This window comes from Astatotilapia calliptera, chromosome 23, assembly GCF_964374335.1.
Source record: "Astatotilapia calliptera chromosome 23, fAstCal68.1, whole genome shotgun sequence".
Lineage (NCBI taxonomy): Eukaryota > Metazoa > Chordata > Actinopteri > Cichliformes > Cichlidae > Astatotilapia > Astatotilapia calliptera.
The window spans coordinates 40,531,424-40,553,708 of record NC_137443.1 but is presented as its reverse complement, the minus strand read 5'-3'; the positions used below and the strand labels follow the sequence as shown (position 1 = coordinate 40,553,708).

At 42.2% G+C, this 22,285-nt stretch overlaps 1 protein-coding gene across 1 annotated transcript in view; it reads right to left on the bottom strand.

Annotated features, from left to right (window-relative positions):
* LOC145424248 (fibroblast growth factor 14-like) overlaps positions 1-20,794 on the bottom strand; it is a 73,547-nt gene extending 52,753 nt beyond the window's left edge. The window contains exon 1 of the mRNA XM_080297413.1: positions 20,747-20,794. The gene's annotated coding sequence lies outside the window, so the exon portion shown is untranslated. The remainder of the gene's footprint in view (positions 1-20,746) is intronic.
* Between the last annotated feature and the right edge of the window lie 1,491 nt (positions 20,795-22,285).

The window sequence follows — 22,285 nt, the reverse complement described above, 5'->3', positions numbered from 1 at the left end:
ACTTAAAATTAGCGCCAGAAGCGCAGGGTTATAAAGACACTGCAGTGACCGAAATCTCATGTTAATATCGATGATAATTCAGTGTCCCAGCTAACTACCCTCAGGTCAGTGGCTCAGCGTTTTACTGGCCTATGTACATTTTTTTTATTGGCTTGTGAAAAGGCTTTTATTTTTACATGTAAAATATTAATGCAATTTAAATAATACCATATTTTATATTATTTTACTTTTTTAATCTAAATTTTTTTACAAAAGCCTTGAAACAAAATGGTCTAGTACACCTCATGCCCCCTTGCATATTTTAATACAACTTCTGAGGGCTTACTGCAGATTTTTCTCTGTGTATGAGGTGCATGGAGCAGCTACAAAGTTCCCTTTTCCTCCAACTCAGAATTTGTTGATCAACAGCAAAGGTCTTAAGGTCGATTACAGGGACAGACCTGCTGTTTTGGGAGCTGGGAACACACCGATTGCTCATAAGACATTTGAAGGGTGTTTTTCTCATCTGTTCTTTATTTCTTAAACTTTCACTTATCGGTTGTAGTAAATGTCAGCATCAGCTAATATATAGCCCAGCCCATATATTTCAGGCTATTCTTATAGTGTACAAATGCTCATTAGTATGCATATTGTGTAGACGTGTTAAATACTGGTTTAGCAGATAGTTATCAAATATGCTAAACTGTAATAATAGGTAATAACTCGAAATTCTTGACATATGAAAAGAACAAATGTAGCTAGCAGATAATGTGCAAGAGATGTAAACTTTTATGTTTCTCTAAAAAATAGAAAAATAGAAACCTAATGAAGAAAAAGGACGGAGAAACTGATCACAAGAGACAGAGTCACAAACACAAACATGCGTACAATGATTTGACACTCATGTTGTGCCATTACTTACAGCATTTTGCAGTCCACTGTATCGTGCATACATCATAGAATAGAAAAATTGTCTGGATAACCTTGAATAAAACCCCCTAAAAACAATAAAACACAAAAAACACACACACAATTCCCCCCTCTCTTGTCATGGCGGATTTTCTTGACAAACTTGAAAAGCAACTAACTCAACTACCCCCAAGATCAAGTACTCCTGTCTCCAAAACACTCTCACACTGATTACATAGTGATGTCTCAGTTTTTAGTTTAGCCTATATATTCCCGTGAAATGCCATTCAAAGCCTTCTGCCATTTGTGCCACTTTGAAGTATGAAGTAGTGGCAGTAAAGTTTATATTAGTCATGCCAATTTCCATAGAGTTACCAAGTGTTTATTGAAAAAGAAAAATGGCACTGGAATTACCTGAAATGCTCCAATCAGGTCCACGTGTTTATCTGTATGGCTGCTGGTTAAAGTAGCAGCTCATTAACTGAGAGGAGCACAGAATAACCTGCAGTCCAGTTTCCATCTCTAATTTTAGACCTTTATCTCACATTACAGATGGTATCTGATACTGTATTGGGCTGACTTAATCAAAGCTCTTGTAGGAGCAAGACAAATGAAAATGGTTTATAAAATGGACCACCAGTAAAACAATCCTTCACATTATATCACATATAAAAATAGCTACATATAGGACAGTAAATAAATTTTAGCACCAAAAGCAATTCATATTTGGTGGCATGGCTTTGTTCTTGGGCCTCACCACTTTTCCATGTCCATTTGTGGCAAGCCAAACTGCAGGGAGATCAGCAGCAAGGCACAGACCAGAGCAGATATCAATAAAAACAGACTCAACACTGATTAAACTGCAGGAAATTGAGAAGTGAGTCTGCAAAGAGCTTGCAGATGTAACAGTATGGGGAGTTTCAAGCACATAGGAGATTTGTCAATGGGATCCCCAAAAGGGCATCAGCTGAGCCATAAACTGATGTGGGCTGGCATTGGTTTGAGGCATTCCCATATGCACCCATCCATCTATCTGTTTCTTAACTGCTTATCCAGTTTGATAGGCTGGAGCTGGGTTGGGTGAACAGTTCAGCTGGCCATCGCAGGGCTAACATGCTCACACTCACACTTACGGCCAATTTAGAATGATTATAGATGATCAGAGTGACCCTAGCAGTCGAGCAGAGGAGCTCCACACAGAGCAGTGTGTTTGAACCAGCAACTTCTTGTAGCTGTGCTTACCGCTAGACCGCCAAACCACCCGAGGGTCGAATCATCAGCGACGATTTTCAACGCAAAAAAAAGATAACAGCTGAAAATGGAAGGCTTCTGAATCAGAACAGTTATATAATCACTCCAGATCTTTCCCCCCTCCAAAAAAAAAAAATCCCAACTACACGAGAAGATGGAGGTGTGTGTGTGTGGGGGGCAGAGAGATAACAAGAGCGAAAGGAGAACTCCTTCAAGTGAGAGTTTGAATTAAGGAAGACGCTGAAAGCTGAGTGGAGGTGGCAGAGAGATATGAAATATATATGCATTTTTAAAAAAAATGCGGGAAGAAATATAGGGAATAGTATTCTCTAGCTTTCACCTGCAGTCCAGTGTTCACGAATACCTTTATCTTACATATCACATGATATCTGATGTTGTATTTGGCTGACTTTAATAAAACTCTTACAGGGATAAGAGAAAAAACTGACTAAATGCACAAAAAAGCATTGTCAGTCAGCACGTCGTGAAATGAAGTTGATATATAACCACTGCTAAATTATTCATGACCATCTGATGTCACGATTTGACTCGTGTCTGTGTGTCTGCACACAATGAAGAGAGAAGAAACAAACTTGGCCACGTCCATGTCTGTCATAACATATACAGTGGGATGCAAAAGTTTGGTCAACCTTGTTAATGGTCATTATTTGCCTGTATAAATCGTTGGTTGTTACAATAAAAAATGTCAGTTAAATATATCATATAGGAGACACACGCAGTGATATTTGAGAAGTGAAATGAAGTTTAATGGATTTACAGAAAGTGTGCAATAATTGTTTAAACAAAATCAGGCAGGTGCATAAATTTGGGCATCGCAAAAAAAAAAAGAAATGAAATCAATATTTAGTAGATCCGCCTTCTGCAGAAATTACAGCCTCTAAATGCTTCCTATAGGTTCCAATGAGAGTCTGGATTGTGTTTGAAGGTATTTTGGACCATTCCTCTTTACAAAACATCTCTAGTTCATTCAGATTTGATGGCTTCCGAGCATGGACAGCTCTTTAACTCACACCACAGATGTTCAATAATATTCAGGTCTGGACTGAGATGGCCGTTCCAGAACGTTGTACTTGTTCCTCTGCATGAATGCCTTAGTGGATTTTGAGCAGTGTTTCCAGTCGTTGTCTTGTTGAAAGATCCAGCCCCGCCGCAGCTTCAGCTTTGTCACTGATTCCTGGACATTGGTCTCCAGAATCTGCTGATACTGAGTGGAATCCATGTGTCCCTCAACTTTGACAAGATTCCCAGTCCCTGCACTGGCCACACAGCCCCACAGCATGATGGAACCACCACATTTTACTGTAGGTAGCAGGTGTTTTTCTTGGAATGCTGTGTTCTTTTTCCTCCACGCCCCTTGTTATGCCCAAATAACTCAATTTTACTTTCATCAGTCCACAGCACCTTATTCCAGAATGAAGCTGGCTTGTCCAAATGTGCTTTAGCAAACCTCAAGTGTCTCTGTTTGTGCTGGAGCAAAGGCTTCCTCTGCATCACTCTCGCATACAGCATCTCCTTGTGTAAAGTGCGCCAAATGGTTGAACGATGCACAGTGACTCCATCTGCTGCAAGATGATGTTGTAGGTCTTTGGTGCTGGTCTGTGGGTTGACTCTGACTCTTCTCACCATTCGTTGCTTCTGTCTATCCCAGATTTTTCTTGGTCTGCCACTTCGAGCCTTAACTTGAACTGAGCCTGTGGTCTTCAATTTTCTCAGTATGTTCCTAACTGTGGAAACAGACAGCTTAAATCTCTGAGACAGCTTTCTGTATCCTTCCCCTAAACCATGATGGTGAACAATCTCTGTCTTCAGGTCATTTGAGAGTTGTTTTGAGACCCCCATGTTGCTACTCTTCAGAGAAAATTAAAAGAGGAGGGAACTTACAATTGACCCCCTTAAATACTCTTTCTCATTATTGGATTCACCTGTGTATGAAGGTCAGAGGTCACTGAGCTTACCAAGCCAATTTAAGTTCCAATAATTAGTTCTAAAGGTTTTGGAATCAATAAAATGACAACAGTGTCCAAATTTATGCACCTGCCTGATTTTGTTTAAACAATTATTGCACATTTTCTGTAAATCCAATAAACTTCATTTCACTTCTCAAATATCACTGTGTGTGTCTCCTATATGATATATTTAGCTGACATTTTTTATTGTAACAACCAACGATTTATACAGGCAAATAATGACTATTAACAAGGTTGACCAAACATTTGCATCCCACTGTATAAAGGCTTTGAATTGATTTTTAAAAAGTGCATTTCCGTGTATTCCACCAGAACACAAAAGTTGTGGCAGTGACAGAAAACAATCCCTCAGATATGGATGAAGCTACAGATTTTAATATATGGATGCTCAACATATATTTCCAGCTGCACAGAACAAGAGCGTACGGTGGGAGCCTAAGCTTAGCTTTACCAATTCAGTATCACCACCAAACTTAGAAAATCATGATGTCACTATTAAGTTGATTTTGAATACAAAACATACACAGACTTATCATTTAGCTAGTGAATCCAAAGTTATGGCCAAAAATGTGTTTTGTTAGGACCGTAACACCAAAATCTAAGAACTTCTTCTGTAATGTGAAATTACTCCAGGGGAATGAGGGACAGGGGGACTGACCGAGTTACAGAGAACTGACTGGACACAAGTGAAACTAATGATGAGTGAGCAGACAATTACAGTACAGAAACAGAAAAAGATGCTAAATAAGTATGGGTATTTACCACAATAAACAGGAAATCCTTAAAACTGAAACTCCAGTTTTAAACTCACTTTTGAAGCCAGCCTCAAGTGGCTGAGAAGCTACGTCCATGTTTTGTACCTTCTGTGGCCAAAATGTAATCGCCCCCCCCCCCCCCCCCTTTTTTTTTCTTTTTTTTTTTTGCCTGTCCCGTTTGGCTCTTTTGCCATCAGAATTATTGTCTAAAGGCAAAGAAAGATGCCCAACGGAAAAAAACAAAAAAACAAAATGTTTGTGACCACTGGTGCCTCCTCCATGTATAAGCTTCTTTTCCTTTTACAGCACATATCATTTACACATTCCCATTCACAATCCCTTTTCGTGTATTGACCCATTTTGTGAAAAAAGTGTACCCTCCTGTTGATCCTGCTGCAGCGATGGACAGTAAAATTATTGTGTGGTCCAGAAGAAGAACATTATAGTCCTGAGCAGACTGGTCTGCAGAAATCTAATATATCTGTCAATGCTAATCCATTTACTTCAGAAGGCAAAGTATAACTGATTTGCACTCCCCCAACCTGCACTAAACCTCAGCCCCCTACCCACTGCTCCTCCTGCCAACCGTTTGTGGACCTTTAGTGAGTAATGGCTATGATTTTCTTCTCATTGCTCTGAGAAGTTTTACATCACTGTAATTTTCTGGCCTGTCTGTAAATGAGTCAGTCACATCTCAGGCAGGTTTCACTGTGTTCACAATGCTCAGATGCTCTGGCAGAATACAAAAGGCTGGAAACTCGGGTTAGTTTCGATGTCCTCCATCTGTACTATTATGCATTGAAGGTTTTGTTCTGCTTGTTGCAGCTTGAAAGACAGACAATACGTCAACTGCGTGCTCCATAATTTCCTCACTGAAGGAGATTAGAGCTCGGCTTGACTGCAATGACAGACGCCTTATTTTTCCCTAACAGTGGTTTTTTTGTTTAGCTTTCATACACGTCTGTATGCAAGGCTTACCGAACAAGACGCACAAATTACTTTTCAGTAACGGGAGCAAAGTGTATAGTTAGATAATATGACAAAAAGATAAAATACTTTGTTAAGCATTTGCTGCTCAACAATGGAGAATGTTTTCAGAGCCACCCACAGTCGTGCACACGCTGTGTGGGAACTTAAGCTTATTTTTCTCAGCAGTAGCTCCAGGCAGCCCGTAGACTGAGTGACGAAAGGTCTCATTTCAGCCACTAGGCCATAAAAAAAGTTGCTTTAGCTCACAGTTCTTTGTAGTTGGTTGGGAGAGGTGGAGTTGCCAACTAAAAGAATGTGGCATTTTAAGAAAATGATTAAATCATTTTCAATTTGTTGGCAGCAAGATGTCTTACAAAAACATGGGACAGGCCCATGTTTACAGCTGTGTAGCATCAAATCTTCTTTTAAGAACAGTCCATAAGCATCTGGGTGCTGAGGAGACCAGCTGCTGAAACGTTTTGGACAGGAATGCTGTCCTGTTCCTGTCTGATGGAGGATTGATTTGGATTGATTGGAAATGATTTCATGTTTTTGGTTTCATGATGTGCTAAATGTTTTCAGCTAGGTAAAGGTCTGGACTGCAGGAAAGCCAGATCAAGGACTCTTCTACTATTAAGCCATGTTGTTGTAATAGATGTATTAATGCACCACAATACCATTGTAATTCAGGCTTTTGAACTGAGCACCAATGACAAGCCAGGTGCTCTCTTTCCTCTTTAGACTATAGGAAGCAGCATCCATGTTTTCCACAAAGAATTTACTTTTTTTCATCTTTCATTTAACTAAAAAAATTTGAACAAATAATGTGTTTTGTGACAGATACAAAGTGCCTAAAGATATCATTTTAAATAGCTTCTTTACTAAGTTCTCTGTTATGTACAGAAACACTGGTTCATCCCTTGATTTAGGTGTGTTATTTTCTGTCTGAATTATTCATAGGTTAGTTAATTGTCTTAATAACAAGAAGCATTCCTGTGAAAGTGGTCAGGTACAAAGACTGGACTGAAAATAAATGTCCAAAGAAACAGAAAGAGCTTCAGAAAACCTGGAGAACTAGTGTCCCTAAAACTATATATCCTCTTACTAATTGCACACCGAGGTTGATGGCATATTCAGTAACACGTGTTTATCTACAGCAGGCCTGCAGCATGAGTTACCATGGCGATGTAAGTAATGAAAACCCTTTGTAACCCTATGTCAAATTGAAGTTACCTTCCTAGACCCCTAATCCAGCTTCATAGTGCAGGCCCCAGCTTTGATGCTAAACCTTTTTTGTTTCTTTGTTTGATGTTTCTACCAGAGTCACATTCCATGTTCAAAAGGGCAGAACATTCACCAGCTCAGTTATTGCACCGCTCAAAGAAAAGACTTTTGGAGAGATTTGAGCCTTTTTGAACTTCCACCTCATTTCAGTTTCTTCGTGCAGAAATTCTCCTGCATATGTGCCGAGGGCTCTGGCTTGCAGTAGCTACAGTATTATGCCTGCAGGGTTGTAATTTTTGGTGTGAGTTGCAGTGCAATATCCAGTTGCAGTGCCCTAAGGGGGTGTACAGTGTCTGTGTGATAATTGCCTCTCGCCATGTTTTTAATTGACGCTGACTGAGATATATGTCTTATAGTTTGTACTACAAACTGTTTGGTACGAGGCAAATTGAATTTAATTGTGATAAAAATGATTTCTTCCTTCATCTTCTCATTTGGCTCTCAGCGAAGGCGGTCGCACTTTTCTCCTCTACTGCCCTTATCTTCCCTGCTTAGCTTCTTATGTCCTTGTCTTCTCTTGTGTTTTTACTTACTTTTCCCTGGAACACTCTCTCACAGTCTGTTCTCTAAAACCTAAAAGAGGAATTATGGATTTGATCAACTGGTCTCTGAATGCAATTGACACCCCTTCTCAACGAGAAGTCTGGGCTCGGGTGAGCCTGACTGCTGAAGATATCTACCTATTCGGAACCATGATAACAGGGTTCTTGCTGATCGGAGCTGGCTTGGGCCTGGCTTATCGAAGAATTAAGGAAGTGGAACCAGCCAAGATGATATCCTGTGAAACCATCTTGGCTTGTGAGTCTGTCATTGTTTGAGGAGAATTCACATCTATTTGCATCAGGCTGGGACAGTTAACGCAAAGCCAGTGCATCTAAAACAGATGCTTGAAAATGACTTTGACCCTTGAACCCCCTGGTCAAGACCAGTTCTTGTCCTCAAGTGGGATGATTCACTTTTGTGTTGTCTATTGTACAAGCTTGTCCTTGATAGCTTGAGGATCTCAAAGACAAACCAGCATCCATTACCAGTGTCTCTCTTTTAGAGCTCAATAGCCCCAACATATTTAAGAGGTTGACGGATTTGGTGCTGGCATGTTTAGGTTCAATAACTTGTTTAGTGTACCACAATCAAATTATTGTGTTCAGCTGGACTTTTCTGGAGCCTTTGTCATGCTTGGATGAGGAGCTAACCAAATTATGCCAGGCTAACCTCAAGGTAAAGCCAGTTAAATGAAATATATTTGCTTGCAGAGCAACATCATCCGGTGCACTGTGTAGAAGCTGGAAAAGTAGAAGCATGGCATCAGCAACTAGGGCTAAAGAAGTGGACTGAAGTAAACAGTTTTATTGGGTTTGTTTCTTCATTAATCTTGCGTTTCTGCCTCGTTGAGCGTGGTATAAAGTTTTGGGATCTTATGTTCCCTTGTGAATCACAATCATTTGGTCTATTACTCAGTGATTGTGATTCACTAACAGGTGAGGACGTTTGATGAATCCAAACGATGGATTTCTGTGTTGTAAACGCCCAAATCAGTCCATGCATGATTACATTGCAAATCATCAAAAAGTGCGCATGCGCAAATGTATTCCCCATCGTCTGGACTGGACTGGTGATTGTCAGTTGGAATATTTTTACATATCGCCCTACCCTAGCATGCTTGTTTTAAGTGGGAACATTTTTACACACTACTGTCTTTCTACTGCCTGGTTTATTTCATCTGTTTCTTTTTCTGATGTTCTAAATGGTAAAATGGTGAAAGGACTGTACTTGTGTAGCACTTTTTAAATCAATTCAAGCATTCAAAGCACTTTCAACCACATGCTTCATTCATCCATTTACACATGCACTTATGTGCCGATGAATGCATTAGAGGTTCAGTATCTTGCCCAAGGACACATGACTGGGGTTCAAACCACCAACTGTCCAGCTATAAGACAACCCGCTCTGCCTCTTCAGCTACAGCCACCATAATTCTATCAAGAATTTAACTCCAAATTCACAAAGTCACAAAAACAAAGCTAATATTCTTTGGGAGTCTCCACTTATTGCACACATGACTTAGCCTTGCTGTGACACTAAAAAGACCTCACACACAAATCTGGTTTAGACACAGTGTTACATAAAAGGAAACACCTTTTATAGAAATATGTGCATGTGGCATGTCTGTGTGTACGGTAATCCCTATAACAATGACAGTTCAGCAGCATGGTGCATTAGCCTGTGAGGCTAACATGGGACTGCATCCAATTCAAACTGTGACACAATACCGATGTGAGAGTAAATCTCCTCTGTGGCGGAAAAAAAAAAGGAGATTTCAGTTGAGTGAGAAAATCGGATATATCTAAAAATACACACTCTGTAACAATTCCTTTATTAACAGATTTATTTTGATAATAGCTGAAGGCAGTGGTGCAACCTTTTCATGGCCGGTGCAGAACATTTATCAGATAATAACTCAATATAATTTTTCTCAAAGCAAGTCCTTTAAAATTCTCACTTTGCATAGTCTAATAGCTCCAAGTCATGTTCAATAAAGCAAGATCCTTCAGCCCAGTTAGAGTTAAATAACAGTATGTTTAAAGAATACCGTTTCATAAAAGCTTTCACTTTACTTCAGCTTTCAATTTACTTCAGTAAACAGAGAAAAAATACAAGCAGCAGACTCTAATGCTCAGATAAATCTACTGTATTCTGCAAATCCCGTAAAGACCACAGCAAACAATGAAATTTTACAATTGACAAGTATCGTCTGTGTTCCCAAAGCCTGATGTGGCTTTGGGGTCCGCTAGATGCACACATACTGACACACCATCGACAGCTATGGACTAAATGGACTAGTTCTTATATAGCGCTTTTCCACTCTTCTGAGCACTCAAAGCGCTTTACACAACTTGTGCATTCACCCATTCGCACAAGCACAACTGACATTCACACACATTCATACTCCGATGAATGCATCGGAGAGCAATTTCGGGTTAGTATCTTGCCCAAGGATATTTGGCATGCAGACTAGGGGAAGCCGGGAATCGAACCACCAACCTTCCGATCAGTAGATGACCTGCTCTACCACCTGAGCTACAGCCACCCAGCTATATAACAGAGACCTCCAGGCAGACGTTAGAGAGCGACGCCTGACTTATCAATTACTACAAGAGGCATTTTAAGTGTTGTGTGCATCTAACTGTGTTCTCTGTGCTCTTGGTCCAAATGCATAAGGACAGTGTGTGTCCTTTTGAGTCGTCGTGGTCAAGACCAGACACTAAAATACCTCCTAATATTAATATTATTGACGTAGATTGGTGGGATTATTCACAACAGACACATTTGTGTTATTATGCTGGACTCTTTCCTGAATTCTTGATTGCTCACATGGCACAAAACATGCACCAAAGAAAAAAGTTTGATCTTGTCACAATTTCAAGTTTACACAAGAGAAACACATAAGAACCTGCTATTTCATCTCTACACTCCCAATAATCGCTTAAATTTAACACAAAACAATGAATATATTTTAAAAACTCTGGTTTAACAATAACTTTGTGATCAATTTTTAACTAAAGTCAAGACTGATCAGTTGTGATTGGCCTGTTTCTAACCAACTTTCTCAAAGTTGTTGTAAAGATCTAATGGGTGAGTTTAAATCCTCCTAAAACCTTCTATGAAAACCATAGAAGTATGTTTATGACTACAGGTATTATTGAAGATGTGTGTTTCTAGGAGGGTGTTACGTAAGCAAAGCTAGTCTTATTCTTCTGCTCTACGTCCTTTAGCAAAGAGTGGCTTACCTGCTTCAGCTTTGCCTAAAGCAGCCTTTATTCTCTTCTCCGCTACCTTCAATATAAACTCAAAGTCCATGGCGCGCACACACCTGCAAACACCAGCCCATTGGACTTACTTGGAAAACGTACTTCTTAAATTCTCTGCACCCTTCTCTCTAGTGCTACACACAAACACACACACACACACACTGTGAGTGGGATAGATATGGTGATTATGTCATGCAGGGCTGTCATCAAGCAAAAGGTTAACACAGACAAGAGAAGACTAAAAGTCAGCTCGAGTGTGTGACTGAGAGGTAGAACAAAGGGAGAGATATCAAGGAGAGGTGCTAAGAAAAGCTACAGACTGAAAAGCCATCAAAAACAAACAACACAGGAGGGCTTTTCAAATGTTTAGAGTCGCCTTTAATGGAAGGAAAGTTTTTATTGTCCTTTCGGCACTATTGATGAAGACCATAATGTGGGTTTGCACTGATTTGAGGTGTTTTTAGAAAAATACAGAATTCCTCCAGTCTTGTCCTTCTGTACTCGAGCAATGGTAACATTGACCGAGTGTATCTGGCAGCTCCGGCCACACCAATTAAACATTTTTTATGTAGCCAGTCACAGAGAGAGACCGAGATGCCGTCAAGTGCCTCTCTGCTCCTTATCGTTCAGTCTGTGAAAACACTTCTCAGTGGCGCCTTTGATGCCCTGTTGCTTTTTTAAGTGCACTTGGAAAAATGTCACTGGGCGCTCATTCTCTCGTGACGGATACCTGGAGCCGAGTCCAGACACATGCGGGTGCTCCTACACCCACGCTGAAACACACACATCCTCACCTTTCTTCACTCGCTCATTGCTTCATTTTGAAAATTATAGTGTTTCCAGTGCGAACGCTGCTCCACTGTAATTAACAGCACTAGCTTCTCAAACGATTTTTTGACACCCTGCAATAACTACACTTATTTACCTCCACATCTCTGCTGTCCTATCCAGGCAGAAATTTAATGACACAGGATTTGCAGCAGAACTGAGATGTTTCATAAGATTATATAACTCACTGTCTTGGCTTACAGCATGAATGAAAGCCTCCTTTTTAGTGAAGACACTGTCCTTGACATAAGATGTTAGCAGTGTGGCTGCGATCTTTATTAAGAGTGAGTCTTTTTTAAAGACATCCTAACTACATTTTTATTAGGGGCGGGGAAAAATTGATAGAGGATAGTTTTTTGCATGGCAACATTGTATAGATACAGAGACACCAAGTATTGATATTTAAATAAATAAAAATATTCTTGGAGCACTAAGAACAAGAAGGCTGACATCGAGAGCCACCATCTGGTGATAACGTTAGCAAATTCACATTAAATCCAACACTGGTCTGACTTAGCTTGAAAAACCCACCCCCTAATTCAGAGCAAGCTAACAGCTGGGTCACACAAGTCAAATAGGACAGCAACCTTCTTACAGATACACAGAACTGCTGACTGCCAGCTGATTATATTGAATGTTTTCACATTTTGCAACTGTTTCCACCCCAGAGGTTGTTGCACACTCATGACAACTTTTGACCGCAAGGCAATTGCACAGGTCACCTGACAGGAGGCAACCTTGATGCAAGCAGCTGCAGTCTGGCTTGGACTGACTGCAATCACTCTCCGAGAGATTGTTGAAAGTTTGTAAAAAATTGGAGTATTTAAAATGCAAATTGCCAACATGTTGCCATCAATCTGAATCACTCCATGTCATTGAGCAGAACTTGATTCGACTGGCACCCAGCTGGTTATATTCAGATTTTATTCCTATAGTTCTGGCATAAATGTTGCATAACGCTTGGCTTGTGTCTGCAATATAAGTTTGTTTTGTTTTAACCAAAAATCTAGCCTGATTATATAAGGTGTGTGTGTGTGTGTGCAAGTGCTCGGTATGGCATATATGATGAGTCCAGACGAAAGGACCAGCAAAGTCATCCCTCTTTTTGAAGACTAAGTGTGTTTGGACAATGACGCCATGATCTAATAAGCATCCTTACACACACACATACACACACACGCACACACACTCATACATACATATGAGGGGGGATATTAGAGTACTGCACCAAAACCCTCCATGTGACCGTAGAGGACAGACATCACTACGGCTGTCACTATTTTGCCAACTCATCATCTGTGGACAACATAACAGCGCGCAGCTAGAACAGAGAAAGAAGCACACAATTCAGTTGATTCAACAACGCACACGAAGGTGGATTTTGAAGGCAGATCTCAGCATAACCGCTTTTTAAAAGCAATATATTTAGATGGCGTGTTTAGTCCATGCGTGTTTGTGTATATGTGACCCTTTCGCTTACAGCGACAGATCTGAGTTGGCACGAACCCTGCTGCTATACTCCAGAGTTTGAATAAAACATAAAGTAAGACACCTTAATGGAAACTCTCCGAAGAAGGTGAGCAAGCTTGCCTGTGTGGATGCATGGACTCGCACGCCTACGTGTGCTATAAAAGGTGAAAGTCTCTATCTGGGTCACGCCACATGAGACACGAGACATTGAGTAACACCGTGCTTTATTCCTCTTAACAATGAATGATACAGATGCTAGTGGAGAAGTTTTTCAGTAGTCAGACACCATTCACTCAGCTTCTTTCTGTCAGAACATATACACTGACAGCGAGGCCAAACCGAATCACTAAACTCAAGTATTTGATTCCATGGCCTTGATTCTACATGCATTAGTTGAATTTAGTCCCTGATATCAGTTATATAGCCTGTAGTGCCATTCTTTGAACAAAATCACTTAACACATAGACTGTATATAAAGGATGGTAAATGGCAAGTGACCATAACTACAGGTTTGTAGACCATTTGTAAACCTTTCAGCGTCTTAATTTTTTTGTAGCCATTAGTGTCCATATTTGGACAAGAGGGCTTGGTAACCAGCAGCCTTGATTAGTGTGGTGGATCTTTAAATTGTGCAGATGCAGCGCACACTCACAGGTACCTGCTAATTAGCACTAACTAAAAGACTTTATCAAATATAGGAATTTCTCTTACTAAAATTTAAGCTCAAAATTCTTGGTCAGCTTGCTGCCATACAGGAAGTCTTGTTAATTATCATTTAATTAAAATGCTACCAATAGGGAGTGTCAGGGTGGTGCAGTGGTTAGCACTGTTGCATCACAGCAAGAAGGTTCTGAGTTCAAATTTAGGCAGTGTGGAGTTTACATGTTCTTGCTATGCCTATGTGGGACCTCTGGGCACTCCTGCTTCCTCTCTCACTGTTAAAAGTCTTGCATATTAGGTTAGCTTAACATTGTAAACTGGCTGTAGGTGTAAGTGTGTTAGCCCTCCAACAGACTGTCTATGTGACCAGGGTATACCCTGTGTGGTGGGGCGTGGTCGGTCTGCGGGGCCGTGCAGGGCAGGCGAGCACACCTGCATGGCAGCAGCAATTATGCCCCGCCAACTTAAATATGGGACTGGGTCCTGACTGGTTGTTGATGGTGTTGGTGTTGATGTGCACAGAATAATAAAAAACGTACAGAACACGACTGGGTCTGCCGTGCACGTTTACACCCTGCTTTTAACCCCACTGAACTGGTTAAGTGTTTTGTTTTTAAATGGATGGATTGATGTTCCAAAAGGCACCAGCACAGCTGAGAGGTCCGGTTCAGTGCCTTGAATTAGCTAATGTAAATCCCAGTACACAGCTAGAACCCACAAAGTGGTGCATTTGAGCCATAATTAACTTTTAAAAGTAGATCCTTGTAATGAGATGAGGGGAAATTAGCTAGAGAGCAATAAAATACCAGGCTGCAAACATTTTAACACTGAGCGTCAGCCTCAAGTGGCCACTGGAGGAACTGCAGGTTTTGGTGCTTTTGAACTAGGTTATTTGTCAGAGGTCACTGCTTAGCTTTGATCCCAAATAGCTAAATCAACTCTAGATCAAAATGTAAATGGCCTTTATTTATATAGCGCTTTACTAGTCCCTAAGGACCCCAAAGCGTTTTACATATCCAGTCATCCACCCATTCACACACTGGTGATGGCAGCTACATTGTAGCCACAGCTGCCCTGGGGCGCACTGACAGAGGCGAGGCTGCCGGACACTGGCGCCACCGGGCCCTCTGACCACCACCAGTAGGCAACGGGCGAAGTGTCCTGCCCAAGGACACAACGACCGAGACTGTCCGAGCCGGGGCTCGAACCGGCAACCTTCTGATTACAAGGCGAACTCCCAACTCTTGATCGTGGCTCAAGAGTTGGGAGTTATACCATCATCCAACAGCAGCAACTACAATTATAAAGAAACCAAAACCGAAGCTTGCTTCTGATCACCCCCATCAGCGCGTGTATCTTTACACGCTGAACAAAGCTGTATTTCAGCCATGCAGGCGGACCCTCACTAAACAGTGCAGTTCATGGTAAAAAAAATTTAAAAAGAAGAAGAAGAAAAAGAAAAGGTCAGTAAATGCTGAGTCAGCTAAACTCTGTCTCCTTCCCATCAGCAGGTCCGTATTTGACAGCCAACATAAATGCCCGCACATAAAGAGAACAAGAGCAAGAGTTCATATGTTATCTTTAATTGAAGAAGAGGGAGACAGCTAAATAGTGCTGGCTGCTATAAATCTGCAGGCTGAGCTGCAGCAGGATACTGGTGGGAATTCATGTCTCTCAAGATAGTGTTAAGTACATAGTGCTGTTCCTCTTTACGTTCACGCTGCGCGTGTGGGTGGGTGAGATATTATTTCTTCGGTTAATTGCCTCATATGACAAAACACACGCAGAAACCGAGTTTCTGAAGCCGAATTCAATATTTGCAGTCACTTCATTTCAGCTATTTACACAACATTGTGCTTGGTGTTACAACAGATCAACAGATTATTTTCTCCATGGCAGAATAAACTGAATTGTCACAAAACACAAATAGTGTGATGTGCCCTGCTGTTGCAGAAAAATGTGATTAACTGCATCCACTTACAAACTTTTTGATGAACTTAGCATGCCAGTTATTGGAAGCAGCTAGTGCTACATTGTATTCAACACAAGTTTACCAAAAAATGTATAGCAGATTATGTATTTGTCTATTCGTCAACTGTTTGAAAGCAAAGCTGTGACTCATAATGTATGCATTTAATAACATTTTACACCCCTAAAAAAAGAGTGGGTGTGAAAGTTTTTTAAGTGTGCGTGTTAGTGTGCAGTGTGCTGCTGGTGTAATGCTCTGGTTAGGAGCATTTCAGTTGTCAGAGTCCTGCTTGTGTATCACAGGAATGCACACGCTCTCTCATAAACCCAGCAAGCTTTGCTCCGAGCCAGTTCATCAAATGAGCACACAGGAGCGCAACATAAAAAGGAATTAAAGTAGGAACAAAGCGCCCAGAGGAAACAAAACACATCCAGTCATGTGACACTTTGTAAATTGCCAGCTGTGACGTTTTGGCAGGATTTAAAGCTGTGAATGCTCTGCAGTTATTAGCAAACCAGCTATTTCACCTGTGTCAGCACAGCAAAAATGGTTTGGTTTTGTTTGTTTTCAACTTTAATCTGTAAGATTCAGGAGCCAAACACTAAATGAGTGTTTTCTAATAAGACGAGCCTTTTTCATTTATTGATAAAGTATAAATATAGATTCAGAAACCACTTTATATGGTTGGTAATGCAAATATCTAATCAGCCAATTGCATGATAGCAACTCAATCAATTTAGCCACATAGGCAACCTGATGAAGTTTAAAATGAATAAAGGTGATTTCAGTGACTTTGAATGTGGCATGGTTGATGGTGGCGGTTAGGCTGGTGTCGTCAGTATTTCACAAACTGTCTGTAGTTTTCAAAGAGCCAAAGTTTATTCGTTAACCAAAAACTTTTATCATAGTTTTCATCAGTGAACTTTTTTCTGTTGAAAACAAGACGATAAGTAAATAAAAACTAATGCACGTACAAAAACTACGATCAATTGTACTGATACTTTGGACAATGAATTTAAAAAAAAAGAAAATGTTCTGGTGACACGAGATCCAATCAGAACTAAATATCTTGTGGGAAGTGATCAATTCAGAATTAATCTACGGAGGCAGTAAGGTTAGACATGCACAATATGATCTGCCCCCCTGCAAATAAGTTGAAGCTCCCATCCTCTTTGTTTTTTTATAAACACTCAACAAAATGTTAATAAAGAAGAGATAAGCAGACATATGGACACATTTCACGTTTGATGTCAAGTTAAAGAAGATGCTTTGTAAACCATGTGAAGCAACTCTCACCAATACAGAACTTTATGTTTTAGTCAACTGAGGCAACTTTGGATTTAATCTCATGATATTTAGTCGGCTAAAACTACAAGACTTTAGACGTTAGTCAAACTTAACACCGGCCTGACAATGTTTTTGACACAAGAGGTCAAAGGAGAATAACCAGACTGCTGAGAGGAAGACAACAAAAACTCAAACAACCACCGGTGACATGCAAGGTCTGGTAAGAGCATCTCTGAATGCACAACAAATCAAACAGATGTGCTACAGCACCAGAAGATCACACCAGGTCCCACTTCTGTCCACTAACAACAGGAAACAGAGGTAAGAATTTGCACAGGCTCCTCAATACTGAACAAGAGAAGACTGGATAAATGTTGGTCTGATGAGGCTTTATAGAAGGGGCAGAGTTTGGTATAAACAACATGAAAGCATGCCTTGTATCAACTGCTCAGGCGGCTGGTAGTGATGTAACACTTTGGGACCTTTAGTACAAGCTGAGAATCTTTTAAACACCACAGCCTACCTGAATATTGTTGGGCATGTCCATGCCTTCATGACCAGGGTGCCCATCTTCTGATAGCTGCTTCCAACAGGATAAAACACCATGCCACAAAGCTCAAATCACCTCAAACTGGTTTCTTGAACACGACAATGACTTCTCTGTACTCAGACAGCCTACATAGTCCCCAGATTTCAGTCCAACAGAGCATGTGGTGGATTGGGATGTGGAGGAGGAGATTCTCATCATGGATGAGAGATGTATGGCCAAAATATCTGCAGCAACTGTGTGACCCTGTCATGTCAATATGGACCAAAATCTCTGAGGAATGTTTTCTCCACCTTGTTGAATCTGTACCATGAAAAATTAAGGCAGCCCTAATAACAATGGATTGGATTTATATAGCGCTTTTCAAGGCACCCAAAGCACTTTACAATGCCACTATTGATTCACTCTCACATTCACACACTGGTGGAGGCAAGCTACAGTTGTAGCCACAGCTGCCCTGGGGCAGACTGACAGAAGCAAGGCCCCTCTGGCGAACACCAGTAGGCGGTAGGGTAAAGTGTCTTGCCCAAGGACACAACGACCAGGACAGAGAGCCCGGGGATCAAACCGGCGCATCTGTAACCGGCGACCTTCCGGTTACAGATGCGCTTCCCAAACCCCTGAGCCACAGTAGCCCTGAAGGCAACAACAAACAGGTACCAACAAGGTGTACCTAACAAAATGCTGGAAATATTTTGTTATCTCTCCATGATTAATATGATTAACACAGTATGCTGTTCTATAGGACAGAATAGGATAAGGATATATATTAAACTGAATATTGTTAAACTTCTTCTTTGCTGCTTCAGAAAACATAGCAAAATAAAAAGCAGGGACTTATTGATGCTTACACATACATAAAACATCTAAAAAAACAATGAAATAGCCTAGCGATGACAGCTAAATTCTAAATAACTGTTAATAACTCTGGTTACACGTTGTAAAAATGTTTCAACGCCTAGGTTTGAAATGCTGGTTGCTGTCCATGGTGCTGAAATTTTTTGCATACCTGTCCTTTTCATAAATCAGCTCTAAACCAAAAAGGTGACAGTGCTTTGTAATCACTCAAACAATAAAAAAGATATGAGCATTTAGTATTCAGGGACAAAGAGAAGACACAGCATTAATGGCTGACCTCATCGTACCCTCTGAAGATCCGCTGTGCATGTCAATTTTCTTCTCAGAGCTGAATACTTTTTCACTCTGTGGGCTCAGTGGACTCTCAGATATTACCTCACTGTTGCAAAGGACTTTGTAGAAGGACAGAACAATATCAACATTCTGTATGCAGCTGCTGCTAACGTTTTAGATTCTTTTGGTCAAGTATCATTATATTTATGCAGTCCTCTATCTGTCTGTGTGTTGCACCTGTAGTGTTTACAAATACATCTTGCTAACCAAGCTTGCTAGTCTTAGATGAGAACTCAAAAACAGCCACTTTTGACACCAGAAAGTTACACAGCAGCAGCCAACACTGAGGCTCCAAAATGACAAAACCAATGGGTGAAGGCACTGGTGGCTATGTCCATCTTTTAGATACAGTCTACTATTTGCACCAGCACCTCCCTTCACTTTGTCCAAAGGCAGATAGTGACAAAGAGTGGAAAAACGTCATACATCACCCCTTCAAATAGTCCTCTGTCTATTTGACTTGTGTAGTGTACTGCTCCTTTAACTGATGAATAGCTGTTGAGACACACTGAAAAAAAAGGCCAGCTGCAGAATCTGGACACTGGCACTGCATGTAAAATGAACTCCCCTCTCAGTTTCTATCTAGGGTGACTCATAATCTATTTTTTTTTAAGTTATGGGATTACAAATGTGCACATTCCAATTTACCACCACTCGTACTGACACCTGAGATCACTTGTTAACTCCTTATTACCTGTTGTCATTTCATGAGCCAATGAAGTACTCAACAAAAGCCCGGTGAATAAAAAAAGTGACAAAGCGATGAGTAATCTGAATAAACTTTCGCTTGTGTTCACTGAAAATATCTGACTACAGGGCATGCATCATTTAACTGCCCTCTCAACACTGTGTGCAGGTTACATGGGCCAGCTCTCTGGTGCAATGTCAATATGCCAATAAAGTCAACAATGTCTGCTTCATTAGTGATGCCAGTGTCAATCTCTGCTCTGCTTTCAGCCTCACAGAGGGGAATCTGCTGGAACAAAACAAACACAAAAAGCAAACTAATTAAGTTTGATAATTAAGTTTGCAAGACTGCCCTCTGTACTCTCTGAATTGGTAAATTCAATCAAATCTCCCTCTGACTTCAAATCTTTGCATCTTTGTGTGACAGACCCATCCCTGAAGGTGGACATGTTGCACGTGAGCACGAGGAGCGCTAACTCTCGGCTCACCTGAATGAAAAAAAAAAGTTGGCGCACATACAGTATTAGGGGTCCTCCCCACACCCCCTACTCCTTCCAAAGAAGCTCTGCTGTGCGCAGCATCGCATTCAGACTTCGATCTCAGGAGAAGAGATGTGACTGAAATAGAAAACACACACGCACACACACACACACAGACACGGGACTCTTTCCTATTTCCACATCATGCACTGTATATCCACAGTGGAAGTCTAAATAAGGCCATGTGTTGTTTAATCATGCAGAGTACTGGAGCCTGAACGGGTCTGCATGCTGCATTAGACTTAATTTGTCTGCAGCATCTCTGCCATGCACGGCACGGCACGCTTTTCCTTTAATTTTATTTATTTTTTTGTCGGCACGCACTGCCAACCGTATACTCAGTATTTGTGCTAATAAGTTAGCACCCCCACCCTACCACCTCACCTCCCCACCCCACCCACACCCCCACCGTTCCCGTGGCGCTCTCACTTGCTGCACAACCACGATTGCGGAGAAACACCAGCGAGCGCTCGAACAGTGCAGTCTCGGGAGGGAATTCACACACAGGCTCGCGCTCGTGCGCGCACGCACACACACACACACACACACACAGAACACCTAATAAAGTCTTCTTCTGTCACCTCCAAGCACGCACACGCACACACGCGCACAAAACAAACTCACCAGTTGGGTTCTTGTTTTTCTTGAGGCTCCTGCCACAAAGACACTGCAGCATATCGTTAGCTTCATAGCATAATTGCCTAAGTCATTTGACTAAGTCAATGACTTAGGCACTTATGCTATGAAGCTAACGATATGCGATCCTTTGCTGAAAATGTTGTTCCAAATAAACCGCATGGATTTGGCTGAGACGGGGGGAGAGGAGGAGGAGGAGGAAGGAGTGGAGGAAGAGGAGGTGGGGGACGAGAGGCGCTCCGGATGCGGCAGCCTAAAATTCACCCACCGCATGGGGGCTGATACGCCCCCCTGTTTGCATGCCAGCAGAGCCGGCCAGCTGTTGGGCTCAGTTCGGCGGTGCTTGGCCGCCCTGACCTGCACCATAGACAAGAATAAGAGCAGGAAGCCCGGCTCCTCGCCCGCTTTCTCGCCCGGTTCCCCCACGAGCTCGGAGACCACCAACCGCACGTATTCCGCGTCGACGTCGTCCCCGTGCGGCAGGAAGAGAGCAACCGCCGCGGCGCTTGTCTCCTCGGTCCCCGCCTCCGGCTGCCCTAGCTGCCGGCGGTCCTCAGCCAAGGAGCGGTCGCTGCTGCTGCCCGGCCGCCGCGGCGTGGAAAGCCCCCGAGCGCTCCTCTTCAAATGGCGTCGTCTGCCGCGCGGCGCGGGGAGAGGAGCGGCAGCGACGGACAGGCATGCGGCGGCGCTAGCGTGAAGTCGGCGGTACGCGGCAGCTGTCGGCTTCTGCACAAAAAACCATTGCATATTAGTGGGGATGGCAGGGGTCGGTGTGTCCGTCCGTCCGGGAGGAGGGGAGGGGTGCGGATACCGGAGGTCCGTCAGCAAGTCGGTGGCATCCCTGTACCCGCGCGGCGAGCGAGTAGGCTACTGCAGCAGGGGGGCTCCTTTCCAAACGCGCACACCAGCACGCTGCACACTCGCAAACACGCACGCACGCGCTAGATGCACAGTCCTTTTTTTTCACCCAGCAGCTTCTCTGGTCTCTGGTCAAGTGAGAGCGCACACACGGCACTGGAACGGGCAGGTGAACCACTGCGGGGAATCTCTGCGCTACCCCGCTCCGTCTTTTTGCTTCTTTTTAAAAAGTCCTCATAAATATTTGATCCACGTTTTGGCCTTCACTTCTCAATAATCCATAAGCTCCAATGCGCCAAGACACTGGTGCTGTCTGTCTCCCCTTCCTATCCTCTCCTCCACCTCCTACTCTTCACCTTCCTGACAAACAGGAGCTGCTGGACTGTGGTTCTGCTTGCCGTGTCTGTGACTACTGAAAGTAAACGAAGAAGAAGACCCGAGTCTGGCTCCTGGTCCTCACGCGCTTCTTTCGGCGCTTCAAAGTCTTTCTGCGCTCGAGGCAACCAGCGGCCGGCGGGGCGCGAGGAGGTGCACTGACTAACGATGCCAAATCAGTTGCAAAGCCGAACCCAATTAAGCAAAACATATTTTCCGCTTGCTAATTCCAAAATAAAAGCCCCTCCCCTTTCACCATTTTTTTTAGTTCATGTGAGGAAACTGTCGATTCAG